General features: G+C 36.1%; 1 protein-coding gene and 2 long non-coding RNA genes across 4 annotated transcripts in view; 2 read left to right on the forward strand and 1 right to left on the reverse strand.

The window, feature by feature from the left end:
* SESN1 (sestrin 1) overlaps positions 1–21,034 on the reverse strand; it is a 116,329-nt gene that overhangs the window by 30,177 nt on the left and 65,118 nt on the right. The window lies entirely within an intron of this gene.
* Positions 2,991–9,937, forward strand: LOC122238707. The gene is made up of 4 exons (XR_006217795.1): positions 2,991–3,614; positions 6,367–6,658; positions 7,931–8,014; positions 8,169–9,937. It is a non-coding gene; the product is annotated as an uncharacterized LOC122238707 (long non-coding RNA).
* LOC122238705 overlaps positions 17,054–21,034 on the forward strand; it is a 52,926-nt gene continuing 48,945 nt past the window's right edge. Inside the window, exon 1 of the long non-coding RNA XR_006217791.1 lies at positions 17,054–17,454. This is a non-coding gene — a long non-coding RNA (uncharacterized LOC122238705). The remainder of the gene's footprint in view (positions 17,455–21,034) is intronic.

Consider the following 21,034-nt stretch of genomic DNA (forward strand, 5'->3'; position numbering starts at 1 on the left):
GAGTGGACTGCTACAGCGAAGGTACAGTGAGGGTGCTTTGCTGTGTGAATCCAGATTACCTGGATATTATGCATACAAGAAAATACAGAGGGGCGCCTGGGTGGCTCAGTCGTTTGAGCATCTGACTGTGGCTCAGGTCATGATCATACGGTTTGTGGGTTCGAGCCCCGCATCAGGCTGGCTGCTGTCAGCGTGGAGTCAGCTTCAGATCCTCTGTACCCCCCTCTGTCTGCCCCTCCCCCCACTCATGCTTTCTCTCAAAAAATAAACATTAAAAAAAAGTACAGAAATAATACTGCAGTCATAATCCATAGCCCTTAATTTCAAATTTGTTTAAAACATAAAATAGCCTCATTGTTCTCACTGACTTAATAATTTAACTTTATTTATTTGAACTTAAAGACCATTAATAACATGCCAGTTTTATATATTGCATATATCATAACTCTGGTAATACTGTTTGACTGAAGACTACGCTGACAAAAAAAAATTAGTAACACATTTGAGTATCACTGCCTTATATATACACCATATCTCCGGATCGGCCCACTAGAACTCATAGTGGGTTTGGAGGATCCATGCTAGTCTGTAGCTCCCTACATTATTCCCCCAGGCTTGGGTCAGGCTTTAAGGTTCAGAGAATGATCCATGGATTTCTGCTGATTCCAGCAGAATGCAGGGGGGGATTTAGCTCAAAATCTCATTCCCACCAATGTTAAATAGAGCCTTAAAGAGAAAAGGCTCTTAGAATCACAATGGTTTATGACAGTCTACTGAATTACAAACCAAACTTGCCTTCCATTAGAACTTATATTTAGTCTGTCCTGGATCTGGTCTATAACTGTGAAAGGATTATCAATCCTTCTAGCCCTTCTCCAAAAAACATGAATAAAGTCAATCTTACCCTTCAGTGACACACATGCCAGTGTGACCAATAGCTTTTATCCTAAATCACAAAAATTTGACCTAAGAAATGTCCAATGAAGCAAAAGTACAATGAAGTACTTTGAGACGGTTTTTATTAACAATGAAGATATTACATCTTTTGTGTTTGTAATAGGCAAGTTCTTAAATAATACATGTGTTCTTTACAATAAGAACTTACTTTTAGGTCAGAAACTTCAACTTTCAAGTATTCAACAAAATTTTAAAAAACTAAACCACAATACTTTAACTTGAACATTACAAATATACAATTAAAACCTTAGAACCCTAAAATAATGTATATTAAATTTACAAATTTGTGGGTTTGAAAAATATATAAACTTCAAAAGACATCAGAAAAAAAAGTATGTGGATCCAGGAAAAAGAGCAAAGCAGAGTCAAAAGCAGGGTGCATTTCAAATAGGTCACACTCAACTTTTAACTCTAAGAACAAAAAAAAACAAGCTTAGCAACAGCTGTCAGCCAACCACAAAGCAGACAGATCAGGACTCAACCACTCCAGATACCAATGAGGTCCAACCTTCAATGTTTTTTTAAAAAAGTTATATAGTGTCAGAGCAGAGCACTGTGATAAGACAGGATATACTGTCCTCAGTTAAAAGTAACAAAGATTTAAAATCTTTTCACCAATCCTTAAAAAAATAGATTTTAATAACAGTGATAATTTTGTTTTTATCCTTACTGTGCCAGATACTGTATACATTAAAGTCACCTTTAAAATATTAGTGTAATAAAATATAGAATTTTTTGGGAAATTTTCTTTCTTGTTTGTAGATAGAGGATAAGGGTGGAAATATCCATAAGAAAAAATTCTTCTCTTTTTAAATTCCCTAATACTCAATTTCCAAAATTCATGGGGCGGGGTACAGCCAACAATGAAATGTTATTGTCCAAATCCAAAAATATGAGCATGACAGTCACATACAAATAAATATAACCTTCAAAGCAAGCAAGGAAACTGAACAGACCCCATAGTGCTATTCTATGCAATGCTTCCTCTTTATCACTCAATACATATTCTCCTGAGAAGAAAATTTTCTGAGGATTTAGAAGAGATTTTCAAAGACTTACATACTTCATCACTGTAATGTTTAGTGCTAACCTCCGTTATTTGCTTAAACTGAGAGTGTTACTTGCAATAGAGACACATAAACATTGTAAAACGATACTTGATAGTTTTCCTCATTTTGCTTTTGGCTTGCTAAATCTATATTCTAAAGCAGTTACCAATATTTTCTGTAAAAACCTTCAAGAACCACCTTTTGTTTTTTCTTCAAGTGCTGCTTAAACCATTTGCTGGTTTTAGTTCCCTAAAAAATAATTATTTTAAGTAGATCAGCTTGACTTGTCATATCAATTGTTTCCTGTACTGTAAGACATAGGAGGTTTGCTACTAATACTGTAAGATGCTGTCCAAAATGTATGTATGTATACTTCCCCTCAACAGTTCATTGTATTCTATATACCTAAGGAAGGTGGGGGGGGGGGGATTAAATAATATTTGAAGACTAGTTCTGGGTTTATTGGCAATACCCTCACTTCATTCTGTTCCTCTATCCTCAATTGTCACAGATAACAAAGCTATGTTGAATCAAGAAAAAGGTAGTTTCATGGGTGGGGGATGGACTAAATGAATAATAGGTATTAAGGAGGACACTTGTTAGGATGAGCACTGAGTGTTATATGTAAATGATAAATCACTAAATTGTACTTCTGAAACCAATATTATACTCTATGCTAACTAGAATTTACATAAAAATTTGGAAGAAAAAAAAATAAAGATGCCTTCTGCAAAAAAAAAAAAAAGAAGAAAGAAAGAAAAAGGTAGTTTCAATACATTATTTGGGAAAGACACACTTTTACATCAAGCTCATATTTTCCTTGAACCCTTAAATCTTAATATTTTTAAACAGTACCCACCCAAATGTTACTGAAAGTTTCATCAATTACTTAATACTCATATTTCTATACACCAGGGATTGGTTGTGTATCTTTTGGTTAAATTCATGAACCTCTATATGTATGAATATATTGGACCAGTTTATTCAACATTCATTCAATCAATATTAATTAAGCATTATTAAACAAGTATTTTTCCCCCCTCGGTTGGTCTTTGAGAACAATATTCACATCTTCCTTTTTCCTCCCTCTTCTTTTTGTAATTGCTTATAGTTAGACCCACTACGTCTTTTTGCTTCTAAAGGGGCACCTGGACTGAAGAATGCCTTAAACTACAAACGCAAAGAGGTCAAAAGGCTTGGAAAGCAGGATTGTGTATTATGGTGAACATCTGATAGTTATTGTAGCAGTTAGGTAATTGTGTACCGATTGATGAGGAGCTTTAAAACCAATAACTCAGATTTTTAGTCCCAGATTTGGTTCTAGAAGCAGATATATGCTATACTTCGTGGTTTCAGATTTGATAATATTAACAGAATAGCTAACACATATTGTTGTTAGTATGTATCAGGTACTCTTCTAAAGCATTTTACATATGTTTTAACTCATTTAATATTTAATTCATTTTAACTCATCCAACCCTCATAATAACCCTTTTGGTAGATGCTCTTTTCATTTTTGAAACAGGAAACAGAGAAAGTATCTAACCCAAGGTCACATAACAAGCAAGCAGCTTAAGTAAAGATTAGAACTCAAGCCTGACTCCAAAGGTATATTCTTTCTACTATACCATGATGCTGCCTGATAATGGTTTTAGTTGGGTTTTTTTTTTCCACTGTTAATATTCCAGTGATTGTGTATCCATCAGGAAAGAGGTCAAGGGACCATGAACTTTTCTCTTAATCCCTTCCTACCTTACGTGTAATCTCTTCTCTATGACTGACTGTTCATCCCACCCTCTGTGGACTGCCCCCACCCAAAAAAACTTTAGAACATCATTCTTCTCCAGGAAATCTGAACTGGCTCCCGACTGAGCCTACTGCCAAAATAGGATATGCTCCATAGCATCTCTCAATATCCCTTCTCCCTGGCTACTGCCTTTCTTATATATGTAAATCAGATCCCAGTTTCCTTTATTCCATTTACCTACTTCCAGTCCCCTCTGAACCTTTACAAAATTTTGTAAATTTTGTCATGCTGAATGAGGAATATCTTCTACCACTTGACAATTTACCACACTAATACTGTCTCTTAATCTACAAAATACCATGCACTATGTTTTGGATATAGTTTATAATTACTATTTGTGGATGTACTTATGTTGTGTTCACTGTTTTAAAGTATAAACTCAGAGTATTTATATGCCCCTTTTGGGCTATGTTGAGAGTACATTCTGTTCTAGATGCAAAGATCTGGGGAGTGGAAGTATGTTAATCATGCTTTGAAATTATAACTACCAGCACATGACACAAGTATTTGAAAACACATTTTCATTATATTGTAAGATTTGTACACATGACACCAAAGAGAAAGCTGTAGGCTTGAGTCTAACTAAAACATCATCAAAATAGTTAAATGAGTAAAATTATCTTTTAGCATAAATTTAACATTTTATGTAAAAGGATAAAAAACAAAAACATAAATGAAGACAAATTGGCCCATAATCATTATTAAAGTCACTTTATTAACTAGAATTTAAATATAAACTTAAAGACTTTTTCAAGTAAAAAAGGAATAGTCACTTTAATCGACCTAAAACATAAGAAAATACTGCAGTTTTTCTCTTTGGCTAAATACTGTATTGCCTACTCAAAAAAAAAAAAAAAAAAAGAATTCACAGTGATTTGTGTGGTAGGATTAAATCCAATGCTTGCTTAAGTACACACACACACACACACACACACACACACACACCCCTTGCGCTGTTTCCTCCCACATTTAAAAATTTGGCCAAAATAGCTGATGATTATAGACTATTGATATAGAAATACTTCATTATAACCAAACTGACTTTTTTTGGGGTCAATCTCAAGAACAGAATCTAGAACAAGCAAAAAAAAGACATAAAATAGATGCCACAGAGTTTATACATTAAAGAGTATGTACTATACTTGGAGGAAAACCTTTGGCCCACCTCTCTTAAAGACAATTAACTTTTATTTTGTGCAAAATTACAACAAGCTTATTTATCTAGTTTCTAAGTTCACAGTAATTTATAGGGACTACTGTTTAAATTGATAGCAGAGGAAGTATGATGGCCAACCATTTAATCACAAGGGAATAGTCATAAAAATTCTAAAAAGCAGAAATAAGAACTTGGACAGCATGATAGTAGGAGGCCATTTACTACAAAGATTCTTAGTTCTAAGCCTTAAGGAGCTCTGACAGCACCACTCTCTGACAGATTAGGGTAATAACTAACCTCCATAATAGTGATTCTTACTCATGTTGGACAAAACACCTACCAATATTTCTATAAAAAATATAGTGGCTGAGCTGGCAAAATAACAGAAATCCTTAGAAGTAAAAAATGACGAATAGGAGGAATCCAGAGAGGTAACAATTACTGGGGCTGGTAGTTATGGATCCTGTAACCTAGAGCAATAGCATGGGAAGAGAAGACAAAGCTCAGGACTTGGGAAACTGGGGGGTAAACCAGAGACTTGATTATAAAGCCAAACCCCAGGAAGTTATACTACCAATGAACAAATGAACTAGGAAAAATACCCCATCTACAAAAGGAGATAGAAAATTTGCCTGTTTCAACTTTTGTTCTTGGTGGGATGAAATATCCCCTGAAAATTCATAAACACACAATGGTTTGCACATGAGAAGTTGGGGCTTTAACTTACTATTACCCTTCTGGTCTTAAACAAAAACTAATGCAAGGATTCAGTTAAAGGGGGTCGGTTATGTTCCCAGGCTCCAATCAGATATATAGATCATCCCAGAAGATAAAGTTCTAATGAATAGGAGCTTACAGTAATAAAATATACCATGAAAAAGGCACCATTAGTAAGCGTCAGAAGAAACAATAATCACTTAACTCAGACCTGTAAGACTTGAGGTGTTAGAATTATAGATACAGAATACCAGTTTTATATGTCTTTTATTATTTTAAAGGAAGTGCAAAGTATGGGTGAGGAACAAGAAACCATCAAAAAATAAGCAGATTTAAAAATGAATCAAATACAGATTTTATAATTATTAAAACTTAAAACTCAATTGATAAACAGCATATTCAGCATAGCTGACGAGAAAATTATTAGCAAACTAGAAAGTAAATCTGAAGAAATAACTCAGAATGTAGCATACAATGCAAAGAGATCAAAAATATAAAAGAAAAAGAAAAGACATGGAGAATGAAATAGAAGGTGTAATGTATACATATAATTACATAGTATATATGTAGTAATGATATATTGTATACATATATTTAGAAGGAGAAAAGCAATATTCTAAGAGATGATGACTGAGAATTTTCCAGAACTGATTAAAGATACCAATCCTCATTTTTTCCAGGAAGCACAATGAATCCCATGCAGAATAACAGAAAGAAAATTCATATCTTGACATATAGTAAAACTGAAAAATTCCAAGAAAAAGGGAAGACCTTAAAAGTTATCCAAGAGAAAAGTCAGATTATCTACAAAGGGATACTAAATGGACTATTTTTTAACAATGGAAGTCAGAGGACAATGGAATAGTATCTTCAAAGCACTGAGAGAGAAAATAGCCACTCTTCAATTGTATTAATATATGAAACTGTCTATTGAGAAAGCTAATGCAAGAAACACATTTTAAGAGATAAAAAGTAAGTTTACCACCAATAAGTCTTCATTGAGGGAGCTTCCTTTCAGGAAAAAGCAAAATGATCCTAGAAGGAAGTGTGTAAAATACTATATAGTCAACAAAGAAAAGGTTCCTTGTACTTGAGATTTTCACTTCATGGGTAAATTCTCACCTGTGTAGAATAAAGAGTACATTCTCTAAGGATTCTGAACAGCTTTATGTGAACATATGCTTTCATTTCTCTTGACTTGGAGAGAAATGGCTGATTCCCATAATAAATATAGGTTTAACTTTTTAAGTAACTGCCAAACCATTTTCTACAGTGGTTGTACCATTTTCATATTACTACCAGCCGTCTGAGAGTTCCAGTGGTTATACACCTTCACCAACAGTTAGCATGATAAATATTATTTTAGGCTATCTAGTGGTATAGTGTGGTGGTTCTTACCTGGGGATGATTTGGCCCCCTAGGAAACATTTGACATCAGGTTACATTTTTCATTTTCACAGCTGGTGGGTGGGTGGTTTGCTACTGGCATGTAGCTGGTAGAGGCCAGGGACGCTACCAAATAGCCTAGAACACATAGGGCAGCCCCTCACAACAGAGAATTATCTGGCCCAAACTTTAAGTGCTGAGGTTAAGAAGCCCTAATGTAGTAATATCTCACTGTGGATTTATTTAACTTGCCTATCTTGGGTAACTATTAATAGTGATCACCTTTCAATGTGCTTATTAGTCATTTATATATCTTTTTAATGAAGTCTCAGTTCAAATCATTTGTCCACTTAAAAAAATTTATTTTAATGTTTGTTTATTTTTGAGAGACAGAGCACAAGTGGGGAAGGTGCAGAGAGAGGGAGACACAGAATCCGAAGCAGGCTCCAAGCTCTGAGCTGTCAGCACAGAGCCTGATGTGGGGCTCAAACTCACAGACCGCGAGATCATGACTCGAGCTGAAGTCAGATGCTTAACTGACTGAGCCATCCAGGCACCCCTCATTTGTCCATTTTAAAAAATTGGGTTGTTGTCTTCTTGTTACAGAGTTGTAAGTATTCTTTATACATTTTGAATACAAATTGTTTGATACATGTGGTTGTGAATATTTTCTTCCAGTCTATGGCTTGTCATTTCATTTTCCTAATGGTGTCTTTTGAAGAGCATAGATTTTAAAGTTTTTAATTTTGATGTAATCCAATTTATCAATTTTTTTCTTTAATTTTTTATGCTTGTATATTCTAAGAAACCTTTGCCTGCCCCAAGGTCACAAAGATTTTTTTTCCTGTTTTCTTCTAGAAGTTATACCTTTGGATTATATAAATTTTATTACATCTGAAAATCAAACTGATAAAGTGTTTCTCTCCAGGAAATGGGATTATGGTGGGTGGTATTTACTTTCTTACATATCTATTGTATTCATCTTCTTGTATAATGATAAAAAATTCCACGTACAGATAACTTTTGGGATGAGGGGAGAATGGGAGGGAGAAGCATAACTCTAATAGCAGGGCTAATTTGTACTTTTCTGTTCTAGGGACCAGATCTGACCCTGAAGTCCACTGGTACACTGTACATATGCATGTTAAATTAAGTATTCTGATGATTTTCTACTATATAACACCATACAGCAAAAAGTAAAATGGTCTTTCTTCCAGAGACTCGAGCAGGCAAATACTGGAGTAAAACAGGGTTAAACAGCATAGTTTTACTTACAGTATCCTTGGGTCACAAAAAGGCATTTCTTAAAAGCAGCATTAATTGATGCCACATGGAAAACTGGGCAGCACATACCACAGAAACAGAGAATCCACTACCTAAAAATTTCTCAGTCCCAGGACCTCACACAGGAAAAGGAACAGTCCATGGGAGCAGTGTGTTGGACAATGAGATCCTTTTAAAAAGTCCCCTAAGCCATGGCTATTTGTATCAAAAAATAACCCCCCAACCATTCCAAAAGACCTGCAGTTGAAGAAATGAAAAATGATGCTGGAATTGCACAATGGTGGATATTGGTGACATTAGAGAAGGTATCTTTGGGGCCGCCTGTATGGCTCAGTTGACGAGAGTCTGACTTCAGCTCAGGTCATGTTCTCACAGTTCGTGAGTTTGGACGGCACATCAGGCTCACAGTTGTCCACAAGGAGCCAACCTCGGATCCTCTGTCCCCCTCTCTCTCTGCCCCTTCCCTGCTCATACTCTCTCTCAAAAATAAACAAACATTTAAAAAAAGAAAAGACATCTTTGAGCAGAGTTTGAAGATTACTTTGAAAAATGTACATTAACTATCTCATGTAGATTTAGATTCTAAATTGTTCACTTAATAGTCTAAAATTCTTACCGTTTCATGCCTACTCCGAAACAGAGATTTAGTGTATAAAAATTATGATTTCAGGATACTTTTCTATCTTCTCTGCTTAAGAAAATTGTTTACTGCAGAACATCTGCAATAATATAAGCAGTAAATGGGGGAAATAAAGTAGCAAGAAAGGTCCTAAATGCTACAAGGAATTTCAGAGAGCTACTATTTCTAAGGATAATAGAGCTGTGTGTCCTAGAAAGACTTTTTCCTAGCCACTGATGACTAAAAGTAAGATTCTTAGATACAGTCAAAGAGTGACAGATAACACAAGTTCTTAGACATTAACTACCCTCAGAATGTTGGACTGCCCTCCCCCCATGCCATCCTTCCCATCCCACCCCAGCACGGGTGGCAGGTTAACATTAATAAAATGGCCTTTTAACTTGGCTGTAGCTCTTCCTGACAATTGGGACTTAGACTCACATGTCTGCTTCCTCTGATTCTCCATTCTTTGGTCTTGTATTAGCATGAACAAGATCCCTAGCTCTGGGACTCTCAGAATCTAAGCATTAGTACTTGACAAGAAGTCATTGCTAGGGTCCCTGTGATTGGAGAATCGGGTCTAATGAGAGATATGAAAATCAAGAAGAAGAAGAATAGGTTCTGGATAAGCAAGGATATCAGAAAACTACTTAGGACTATGAAATGTCCACGGAGGCATGAACAGTGCTCTATGTCCAGAGCATTTATATAAAGATACAGACTGCTAATAATGTGTTCTTATGCATGCAGAGTATAATGGGAAAAAAGACAGTGGGAGAATTCTTTAGTGTTTCTATAGATGAGGCAACTGAACTTTTTTCATGTCTCAAAATATTCTTTTCTTAGTTGCCTAAAATGATTTCATCCATGAGTTTGAGGATAGGGTAGGTAAGAATAAGTGAATGAGATAAAAAATAAAAATAACCAACGTGGATTAGAAAGCAATAAGTCACACAGGAAAAATGTATGTCTGAAGTTCTCAAGATCCTCAAGTATTGGAAAGAACCATAAAATCTCATGTTATATACTGAATATGACTCTACATATGGACTATGGAATAAAAAGTAAAACGTATAAAGAATTTTACAGTCCACAAATTTCACATAGAGTGACTTGGAAATTTCTCACAACAACTTTGTGAGATGGATCTCACTCCTGTGTTACCCAAGAAGAAACTTGTCATGAAACTGAAAAGTGGCAGAGCTATGGGTCAAAAGTAAGTCTGTGTGCCTTCGGATCCAGTGCCCTTTCCTTTCCATCTCTCAACAGTTACAAATGCAACTACAGAACTTTAGTGCATTGTCCAGAGTGAGGACATATTGCTCTGGACTCAGGAGAGACTGCTGGAACTTTGGGACAACTTGGGGCTGAGACCAGCAGAAGGAAAAGGTTTCCTGTTCACAGTCCTGACAGCTGAGGAAGGGGCTGTCATGAGCTTTCTACTAGACATTTAAAAAATAGATTGTTTCCATGGAGGAGGCCCAAGGAAGATTTACAGACAGGGGAGATAGGTATACAGTTCTGGGACCTTCCAGTTGAAGTATAACCAGTGTCTGACCATGGAAGGCAGATGCTCCCTTATGTATGATTTTAACACTTGCCTTACTGATTCTTTTCCCATGACAATGATGTAATTGAAAATGTATTAAAAACTGAAGAGATGTAGTTCAAATATTTAATTTTTACCAAAGCCACTAATGATTTTAATTTACTGTTTTTTAAACTTCTTTAATTTTCAAATTCAGAAAGTATATACATATGTGTTGTTAAAGTTTTACATTCATTTAGCATACTTTCAAATTTACATTCATTGGTTGTAAAATGAGAACAAAACATGTAGTAATCATGCTGTTTTAAAAACTGTCAGAAGTTCTCAGGGGAGTGTTCAAATTGTGAGGAGAACTCTAGAATTTATTCTATTTGCTCAAACTATCCTACACTATCATTTGAGTGCAATTCTGTAATCTTTTTGCATGAAGATGCTATTGATTTCAGCATAGTGTACTTCCTCATTTAACATTCCATATATAATTGAGTAATGTTATTAAAAATAAAATAAAATGAAATGTAGTTTCAGAGCCAGCCCTCAGGGACTTACAATCGAGTTGATAATAAAAGACTGGGAAACAGAAGACAATACTGGGCAACATATAATTATGCATTAAATGACATGCCACAAACTGCAAATATTCAGGAGTAGAAACTATCAGTAAAGTCTTAAAAGGCAGCTAGAGGGGAATGGAACTGAGGAGAAAACAAGCTGCAGGAACTCAAGAGACTATAAGGAGACTATTTTGGCTCTGGCAGGAGGATAAGTTAGTAAGCGGTGGGAAATAAGAGTCGGTTGTAGGGAGCCTAGAAAACCAGTGAAGGAGGAGACTGGACAAAGTAGGAGGCAATAATGGAACCCTAAAAGATTTCTGAGTAGTGGCAAAAGTGGTGAAAGCACGGACTTTCACAAGTGTGCGAGATGAACACAGCAAAGGAAACTGTACATCTAAGGAAGAGGTAGTGAGGCTAACCGCTCCCCTTCCTCTTCAGCCTCACAAGTTTACCTAACTTGACAGTCACCCAAAGGAATCATTCTTGGACTTCTGTACATGCTCTTCCCTCTGACCCCGGCCCATGTCTCACCTTCAGTCTGAAGTTAGAAGTCATTGCTTTAGAGAAGCCTTCCTCAACCCCTCTCTGCAGGTTAGATGTTCCCCTTATGCACTTCCTCTGTCACAGCACTTATCTCTGCACTGTCAAAGCTAATGGGCTAGCCAGTCTCCTTTATTAAACCAAAAATTCTAGGGGTAAGAAATGGCCCATCTTTTCCAGCACTGAATCCCTTTGGGTGAATTATAAGAATTAAGGAGGGGTATAAGATCAGTAAACATTTCCCTAAAACTATATCAACAGGCGAGAAGACAGATACATATGTAGGCATGCTAAAATAGAAAAGAATGTTATTTGGAAGATGGCCTCAATCTTAGTGAGGAGATACTGCAAACCTTTTCTTCTATCTACCCAAGCCCCTTAATGAAGGGGAGAGTTGGATTAGGGTCATGACAAAGGTAGGAAGAACATAAACTTTTTATAACCACTGTTTGAGGATAACAGCCCTATAATTTTTTAAAAATCACATTTTGGCCTTAACAGGATCAAATAATTTAATAATTTCCATTTAGCAACTATCTACAGAGAGCACAGTGCTTTGCAAGAACCCACACAAAATAGTTCAAAGTATTCAAAGATTAAAGAAACACAATTCCAGTCCTAAGGAGCCTTATAATCCAATAAATACATACAGTGGAGTTATGTTACAGGTATAGTAGGGCTTTGAATTAAGAAAGGAAGAAGTCAAGGAATCATTAAAATGTTTCAAGCAGGGAAATGAGGTTTCTGAGATTTGATTTTAGAAGATTAGGAGAAATTGCCCAGATGGTTTGAGTTGTGAGCGGAAGCTAAAGGCAGGTAGGCTAAATTTAAGATAATGCAATGATCTGGTCAGGAGGCAACTGGGGTATAAACCAGAGAGACGACGGTAGAAATGGAATGTAGTAGACACATTCAGTAGATCTAAGACAGCAGACTCTCAAGAAGCCTATTGCTTCCTTCTACTTTATACCTAAACAAATACAAGGCAAGGTGGTGTTGTCAAAGATGGTTTTGATGGAGATGCTTATAGACAGAATACTAACATTAGTTTACTTGTAACTGTGCACTTGTGGATGGATGCCTCTATTTGTTTTCATTCCAAAATGTCCTTCTGCAATTATCTCTAGAGCTTAAAGCAGCACACAATTAAATGAAAAGAATCTGAACTTAAAATGAAAAATCTAGATTCCAACCCCTGCACATTATTTTATCTTCTCATGTCTTAGAATTTTCATCTGTAAAATGAGTTACTTACTTGATGGGTTTGCTATAAGAACAAGATACGATAAAATGAAAACTGCTAGAAATAAATAATTTACAATATTGACTGCCAATATTTTGACACCTTCATACTATCAGGTTGCCATCTGGACAGGAGAAACATTCATAATACATAAACAAGCATTTAGTAAGCATGGTCTTCTCACAATTGATTCCAGCTGTGTTTCTATGTAGATACAAAATGATACTCAGATAGACTATACTATTAAACATTTATAAAGAAAAAGTAAAGTATAATGACTAAAAACCCTTGTCATTAGAGTCCAACAACTCTGGGGTCCAAGCATAAATTAAATTTCTCTTACCCTTGATGTCCTGACCTGTACAATGGGAATGATAGTATAGCAACTTTAGAGGGCCACAGGATTACATGAAATCAAGCACAGTGGCTATAAGTGGTCAGTAAATAGTAAATGATCAGTAAATATTAGCAGTGGGAGCTACATAGTAAGAGTTACAATACATTGAACTAGCAGTCTTGTCATACTCAGAATATAAAGTAAACAACTATTCAGCACAGCATTTGTGAAATACACAATTTTTTTTTCTTTTGGTGTTTTGGGCTTGAACAATGTGTATTTAGGATAAAAATTATTAGGTATTGATGTAATTTTAATTTTTTATTTATTTTTGTTTTTTAATGTTTATTTTAGAGAGAGAGAGCACTCGCACACATGCATGTGTATGAGCAGGGGAGGGGCAGAGAAAGAGGGAGAGAGAGAATCCCAAGCAGGCTCTGTGCAGCACAGAGCCTGATGCCAGGCTTGATGCCAGGCTCACAACCGTGAGATCATGACCTGAGCTGGAATCAAGAGCCAGACACTTAACCAACTGAGTCACCCAGGCACCCCAGGTATTGATGTAATTTTAAAACTTTAGTATGTGTGGGGCACCTGGGTGGCTCAGTCAGTAAAGCGTCCAACTTCGGCTCAGGTCATGATCTCAGTTTGTGAGTTTGAGCCTTGCACTGGGCTCTGTGCTGGCAACTCAGAACCTGTAGCCTGCTTCAGATTGTGTCTCCCTCACTCTCTGTTGCTCCCCCACTTGTGTGCTCTCTCTCAAAAAATAAACATTAAATTTTTTTTTCTTTTAAATAAAATTTAGTGTTTGTATAATTCTTCTAGTTATAATATTTACCATGTATCTGCAGATAATTTTAATGTGAAGCATAACCTAGCCTCAATGATTTTAAATATTAAGTAGAATATACATTTTAAAAATAATACAAGGGGCACCTGGGTGGCTCAGTTGGTTAAGCGTCTGACTTTGGCTCAGGTCATGATCTCATGGTTCATGGGTTCTAGCCCTGCTTTGGGCTCTGTGCTGACAGGCTCAGAATCTGGAGCCTGCTTCATATTCTGTGTCTCCTTCTCTCTCTGCCCCTCCCCCACTAGCACCCTGTGTGTGTGTCTCTCTCTCAAAACTAAACATTAAAAAAACTAAAAAAAATAAAATCAGAATGGTGAGGATGTAGAGCAATTGAACTCATAACTTGCTCGCAGAAATATAAAATGGCACAATCACTTTGAAAAACACTTAAAATGGCACAATTACTTTGAAAAAAAAAATACAATATCGGGGCACCTGGGTGGCTCAGTCAGTTGAGCGTCTGACTTCGGTTCAGGTCATGATCTCATGTTTTGCAAGTTTGAGTCCCGCATTGGGCTCTGTGCTGACAGCGCAGAGCCTGGAGTCTACTTAGAGTTCTGTGTGTCCCTCTCTCTGCCCCTCCCCCGCTCACGCGCGTGTGCACGCACGCGCGCTCTCTCTCTCTCTCAAAAATAAACATTAAAAAATAATACAATATTGAAAATCTTCTCTAACAATTCTTTGGTAACTTTTTATTACTAATATTTTTCCAAGAATATCCATTTGTCAATGTGCTAGAGGAGGCTAGTTGTCCCTAGAGTCTGTTCTTTGTTTCTTCCATGGTTAAAGCTCTAAATCTTTAGCTGGGCATATTGCCACTTTAAGAATACACCTAGCTTTCTCCTCTAGGGTTTTGATGGTTTCTTGTCTCACATTAAGGTCTTTCACCCATTTTGAGTTTATTTTTGCGTATGGTGTAAGAAAGTGGTCTAGTGTCATTCTTCTCCATGTTGCTGCCCAGTTCTCCCAGCACTATTTGTTGTTAGAGAGACTGTCTTTTTTTCCACTGGATACTCTTCCCTGCTTTGTCAAAGATTAGTTCGCCATACATTTGTGGGTCCAATTCTGGGTTCTCTATTCTATTCCATTAGTCTATGTGTTTTTGTGCCAGTACCATACTGTCTTGATGATTAAAGCTTTGTAATAGAGGCTAAAGTCCAGGATTGTGATGCCTCCCACTTTGGTTTCCTTCTTCAATGTTACTTTGACTATTTGGGGTCTTTTTTGGTTCCATACAAATTTTAGGATTGTTTGTTCTAGCTTTGAGAAGAATGCCAGTGCAATTTTGATTGGGATTGCATTGAATGCATAGATTGCTTTGAGTAGTATTGACATTTTAACAATATTTATTCTTCCAATCCATGAGCATGGAATGTTTTTCCATTTCTTTGTGTCTTCCTCAATTTCCTTCATAAGCTTTCCATAGTTTTCAGTATACAGATCTTTTACATCTTTCATTAGGTTTATTCCTAGGTATTTTATGGTTCTTGGTGCAATTGTAAATGGGATCAGTTTCTTTAATTCTATTTCTGTTGCTTCATTATTGGTGTATAAAAATGCAACCCATTTCTGTACATTGATTTTGTACCCTGCAACTTTGCTGAATTCATGTATCAGTTCTAGCAGACTTTTGGTGGAGTCTGTCAGGTTTTCCATGTAGAGTATCATGTTGTCTGTGAAAAGTGAAAGTCTGACTTCTTCTTTGCCAATTTTGATGCCTTTTATTTCATTTTATTGTCTGACAACCTCTTTGACCTCAGCCATAGTAATTTCTTACTCTACACATCTCCAAAGGCAAGGAAATTAAAAACAAAAATGAACTATTCGGACCTCATCAAGATACAAAAGCTTCTGCACTGTGAAGGAAACAATCAACAAAACTAAAAGGCAACCGACGGAATGGGAAAAGATATTTGCAAATGACAAATTGGATAAAGAGCTAGTATCCAAATCTATAAAGAACTCCCCAAACTCCACACCCAAAAAACAATCCAGTGAAGAAATGGGAATAAGACATGAATAGACACTTTTCTAAAGAAGACATCCAGATGGCCAACAGACACACGAAATGATGCTCAATGTCACTCATCATCAGGGAAATACAAATCAAAGCCACACTGAGATACCACCTCACACCAGTCAGAGTGGCTAAAATGAACAAATCAGGAGACTATAGATGCTGGCGAGGATGTGGAGAAACGGGAACCCTCTTGCACTGTGGGTGGGAATGCAAACTGGTACAGCTGCTCTGGAAAACAGTGTGGAGGTTCCTCAAAAAATTAAAAATAAAACTACCCTATGACCCAGCAATAGCACTATTAGGAATTTACCCAAGGGATACAGGAGTGCTGATGCATAGGGGCACATGTACCCCAATGTTCATAAGCAGCGCTTTCAACAATAGGCAAATTATGGAAAGAGCCTAAATGTCCATCAACTGATGAATGGGTAAAGAAGATGTGGTTTATATATACAATGGAATACTACTTGGCAATGAGAATGAAATCCTGCCATTTGCAACAACATGGATGGAACTGGAGGGTATTATGCTAAGTGAAATAAGTCTGAGAAAGACAGATCCGTATGTTTTCACTCATATGTGGATCTTGAGAAATTTAACATAAGACTATGGGGGAAGGGATGGGGGAAAAAGTTACAGAGAGGGAGGGAGGCAAACCATAAGAGACTTTTAAATACACAGAACAAATTGAGGGTTGATGTGGGGTGGGGCAGAGAAAGTGGGTGATGGGCATTGAGGAGGGCACTTGTTGGGATGAACACTGAGTGTTGTATGGAAGCCAATTTGACAATAAATTACATTAAAAAAAAAGAATAAAGCAATATTATCCAGTTTTCCTTGCATCTAGGTGTGACCAAGTTAGTAAGCTTTGGCCAGTGCAATTATAAAAGGAAATGGAGTATGCACAGTAAATGTCACTAAAATGAGGAAGCATATGTTCATTCTCCTTGTAAATTCTTCCTCTGTCTGGAATGTGGATGTGATTCTAGAAATGGAACAGCCAGACATCTTGGGCATCAGTCTTAAGAGATTGAAGCCTCATCTTGAAGTTACTGGAAAAATATCCAAGGACTTTGGGTACCTGATTATATGGAGCTTCTAAATCAGTATCAGACTGCCTTCCTTTATATAAGAGAGAAAGAACCTGTCCTGTATAAGAAATCTATTGGGTTTTCTGTCATTGGCAACCTAATCTAATTCAAGCCTAAAAATATAGACAAAATGAAAGCCAAATTTTAAGTTCACTTATTTTCTTAATAAGTTTGTTCTCAATTTACACATGCCTAGTCATCTCTTTTTGATCATATTACCACTGTGGACTTCTGGATTCCTGTAGACATTACCTTTGATTCGTTTCCATGGTGCTAAAGGAGGGAGACAGAAGGGGTAAGTTCATTCACTTGCTTCACCACTGTCATAGTTCATATCATACTCCTAATCTATCCTTTAATCTACCCCTTTAGGGTCCATTTTGCTCTTTATCCTAGAAGCTCAACTCCACAACTGTCCTCAAAAATAGCATTCATTTGTTTATTACTCCCTCAACAGATTTTTGAGTGCTGTGTGCTAGGCATTCTGTTAGGTAATAAAACAGATCCTTACTTCAGAGAACTATGTTAGGCAATATTTTTAAATGAAGATTGAATTATGTTCTATTATTTGTGTACTACACATCTGTGGTCCCAAATTTTCCTGACAGATCAAAATGAAAGATAAATGAATGTAAAAGATTGGGAAAAAGCAGGATATATGGAGAGGGAGCAGGGACTCGGGAGGTGTGGAGAAGGACTCTCAGAGACAAAGGCAAAGGCATAACTAGCAAAGGAAGAAGGAGAGAGAACAGAAAGAAACATACATTCATTGAATTTTACTGGGCTTCATATACCATCACAACCTCTTTCATGTATTAATGATTAATAGGGACAAGCTTATTGTTAGACATCTGGAACTTCTAGAGCATAGCAACTGCCCTCATTATTATATCTGCCTTTTGCAATGCTAAAAGCAAAGACCTTCAGAAACCCTCAAAAGGCTCCTATTATTTCCCAATTTTAGCCCCCATTCAGGACTTCTACTCCATCCTACCTCTCATTGGAATCTTCTATCAGTGTCTCCTGAGGGAAGAGGTGGTTCAGAAGAGAGGAGGAGTGTAGTTGAAATCCCCAGTTAAAATTTGGGTTGTTTAATGATCTCATGGAAACACTGCTATAATAGAATGCAAACACCATTTATGCTACCAAATCTATAGTTCAGCAAGCTTATGTGGTTAAAATTGGCTTTTATGGGTTGTCTCTAAGATTTACCAGAGTGAGAAAATAAGTTCAAAGTTTCCCATAATTAAGATTAATTTAAACTTTGGACTGTAGTCCCTTAGTGAGACACAGAAAATCTGAAGACCATTCTTTGTCTCAAATATGAAGACAGTACCACTGCTGTTAGACACATGGCCCCAGAAGAATGAAAACAAAAACAAACAAAATACAAGCAACTCAGCATCTTATATTGGGATTTGGTGCTTTTTGTTTGTCATTGTTGTTTTTCTCTTAGATGAGGGAAAGTATATTTATGTAATATTACTAAAGCAGTTTGACTATGACCTTTAGTTCTTCATACTCTATAATATGACATTGTGAATTTTTTTTTCTTAGATTGTGGTTTTAACACATCACAAGTAGTTTCTTTTCCTGTTAACTTTCAGACAACTCTGTTTAATCTTGAGCTAAATACCTGGAGGAAGTGCTACCACAATTTTAGCTTTCTTGTTTCCAGTTGAGCAATATTATTCTCAGCTTTTCTCCAGTAGGGAAGTATCATATGTTCGCTTACAGTTCTCTTTCTAACAAAAGATAAATGCTCTTAAAAAATAATCATAGTAAGCAACACCCTGGTGGATCAGTCAGTAGAGCATGTGACTCTTTGTTTTGGGGTCATTGAGTTCGAGCCCCACGCTGGAGTGGAGTTTATTTAATAAAAAACTCATAGTCAAATAATAAGACAATTACAAATAAATTGTAATTTATTTGTAACAATTATTTGTAACAAGACAGATAAAAAGAGGAACACTGACCCATCAGTACTAGAAAAAAGGCTTACAGGATGCTTAAAAACGTTCTTTGGTTTTTGTTCAGCACCTGAGTCCAGAGACTCTTACTGATCACAGTCCCTTTTCTTTTTCAACAAGGTCCCTGACCATAACATGCAGCCAAAATGTAAATAATTGTTATATTCCTGATACGGCATAAAAAAGCATGAAAACATTCTAGGCAGTAAATACAATCTTCCCCTCCCCAGTGGACCGTAAGTCCAGAAAAACAAGTTACTTCATTTATGAACCATGCTATTTAAGATTCTGTGATGCAACAATATTGAACTACTATTTTCTATAAAAACGTATTCTTTCAATCAAAATCTTAGCTCAAATGTTGTACAAGAAAATCCTAAAAATCTAGGTTTTTTTCTCTTATTCTTTCAAATTGGACTTAAGGCACATAAAAAAAGTATGTTTTTATTTCATAGTAAAATCACTAGGCCCTAAAACTATAATTCTCTACCAATTAGTATCTTTTCATAGCAATAGTTATGGCAATCTTAATTCATGGGGATAACCCTGAAATACAGCAAAGTGTTAAAACTCCTCAGATTAAACAGTGCAATTATATTCATCATCTAGTTCATACTTGATGTAATAATCATAGAATTTCAGAGCTAAAATAATTATAAAATAAACTGAGTAAAGCTAGGATGGGAATTTGGAGAGTGTCTAAGTGGCAATGTTCTCATTCTATAGATGAAGAAACTAAGAACTAAAGGTTAAATAGTTTTTTTTACGTATTATCATATTTTTTAAGAAACTTGGAAATTTGTGTGTAAAATCAGGGCTGCCTCCAGGATTTGGTAGAGTAAGTGGCTGCTTATCTGATGTAAATTTAGAAATGCTATTATAAAAAAACATATAAAAACTTGTCATCCAAGTTCTTCCTCAGAGATAAAAATGGTAAAAAGATACATAGTTGTATTTCTTTTACATATTTGAGGTGTAAATAGGGTCTATAATTTAATAATCTGATTAATTCTATTATTTCCTGTTAAGATGCAAACACTCAGCAAAAGAGAAAGCTCACTGAACTATATATAATGGATTCAAACCTCACATAGGCATGTGCGTTAAAATCATGCAGCTAAAATTATCCCTGAAAATCTCTTTGGAAGGTACCAGACTGGAGGCTGATAAGCCATTTCTTAGTAAGTCCAAAGTAGACATTTTGTCCTCCAGTATTAGAACAAATGACTGTTTATTTGGTTCAGCACTAGTTGGAGTCATTGGCTTGTATTTAGGTGCCTTGTGTAAAAAATCACATGTCTTTAACATCTGAAATACCCTCAGAATGGTGAGATGCTCACTCAATGAGAAGCAAGGAGTAACTCAGACCAATGGAGAACACTACAGTTTCTGTTTCTTATTTCACACTCAGTTGGTATATATTCATTGAGTAGGATGTCAGGTAGAATTGCCCATGATATTTACATTAAAAATATTTTCTGCTTCACATTTAAACATTTTTGATGAGCAATAATAGTTGTATTTGTGTAAGTTAAATGTATGAGTGATGTTAACTCCGTTGTAGGGTCAGTTCCTTCCTTAAAAGTAGGTTTTGACGTGAATCTTTTCTGACCACAATGCAATGAAACGAGGAGTCAAAAACAAGAAAATATCTGGAAAGACCACAAATACAGGAAGGTTAAATAACATGCTACTAAACAATGAATGGGTCAACCAGGAAACAAAAGAAGAAATAAAAAAGTACATGGAAACAAATGAAAACACAATAGTTCAAAACCATTGGGACATAGCAAAAGCAGTTATAAGAGGGAAGTTTATAGCAATACAGGTCTACCTAAAGAAACAAGAAAAATCTCAAACAACCCAACCTTGCACCTAAAGGAGTTAGATAAAGAATGACAAACA

This window comes from Panthera tigris, chromosome B2, assembly GCF_018350195.1.
Source record: "Panthera tigris isolate Pti1 chromosome B2, P.tigris_Pti1_mat1.1, whole genome shotgun sequence".
Taxonomy (NCBI): Eukaryota; Metazoa; Chordata; class Mammalia; order Carnivora; family Felidae; genus Panthera; species Panthera tigris.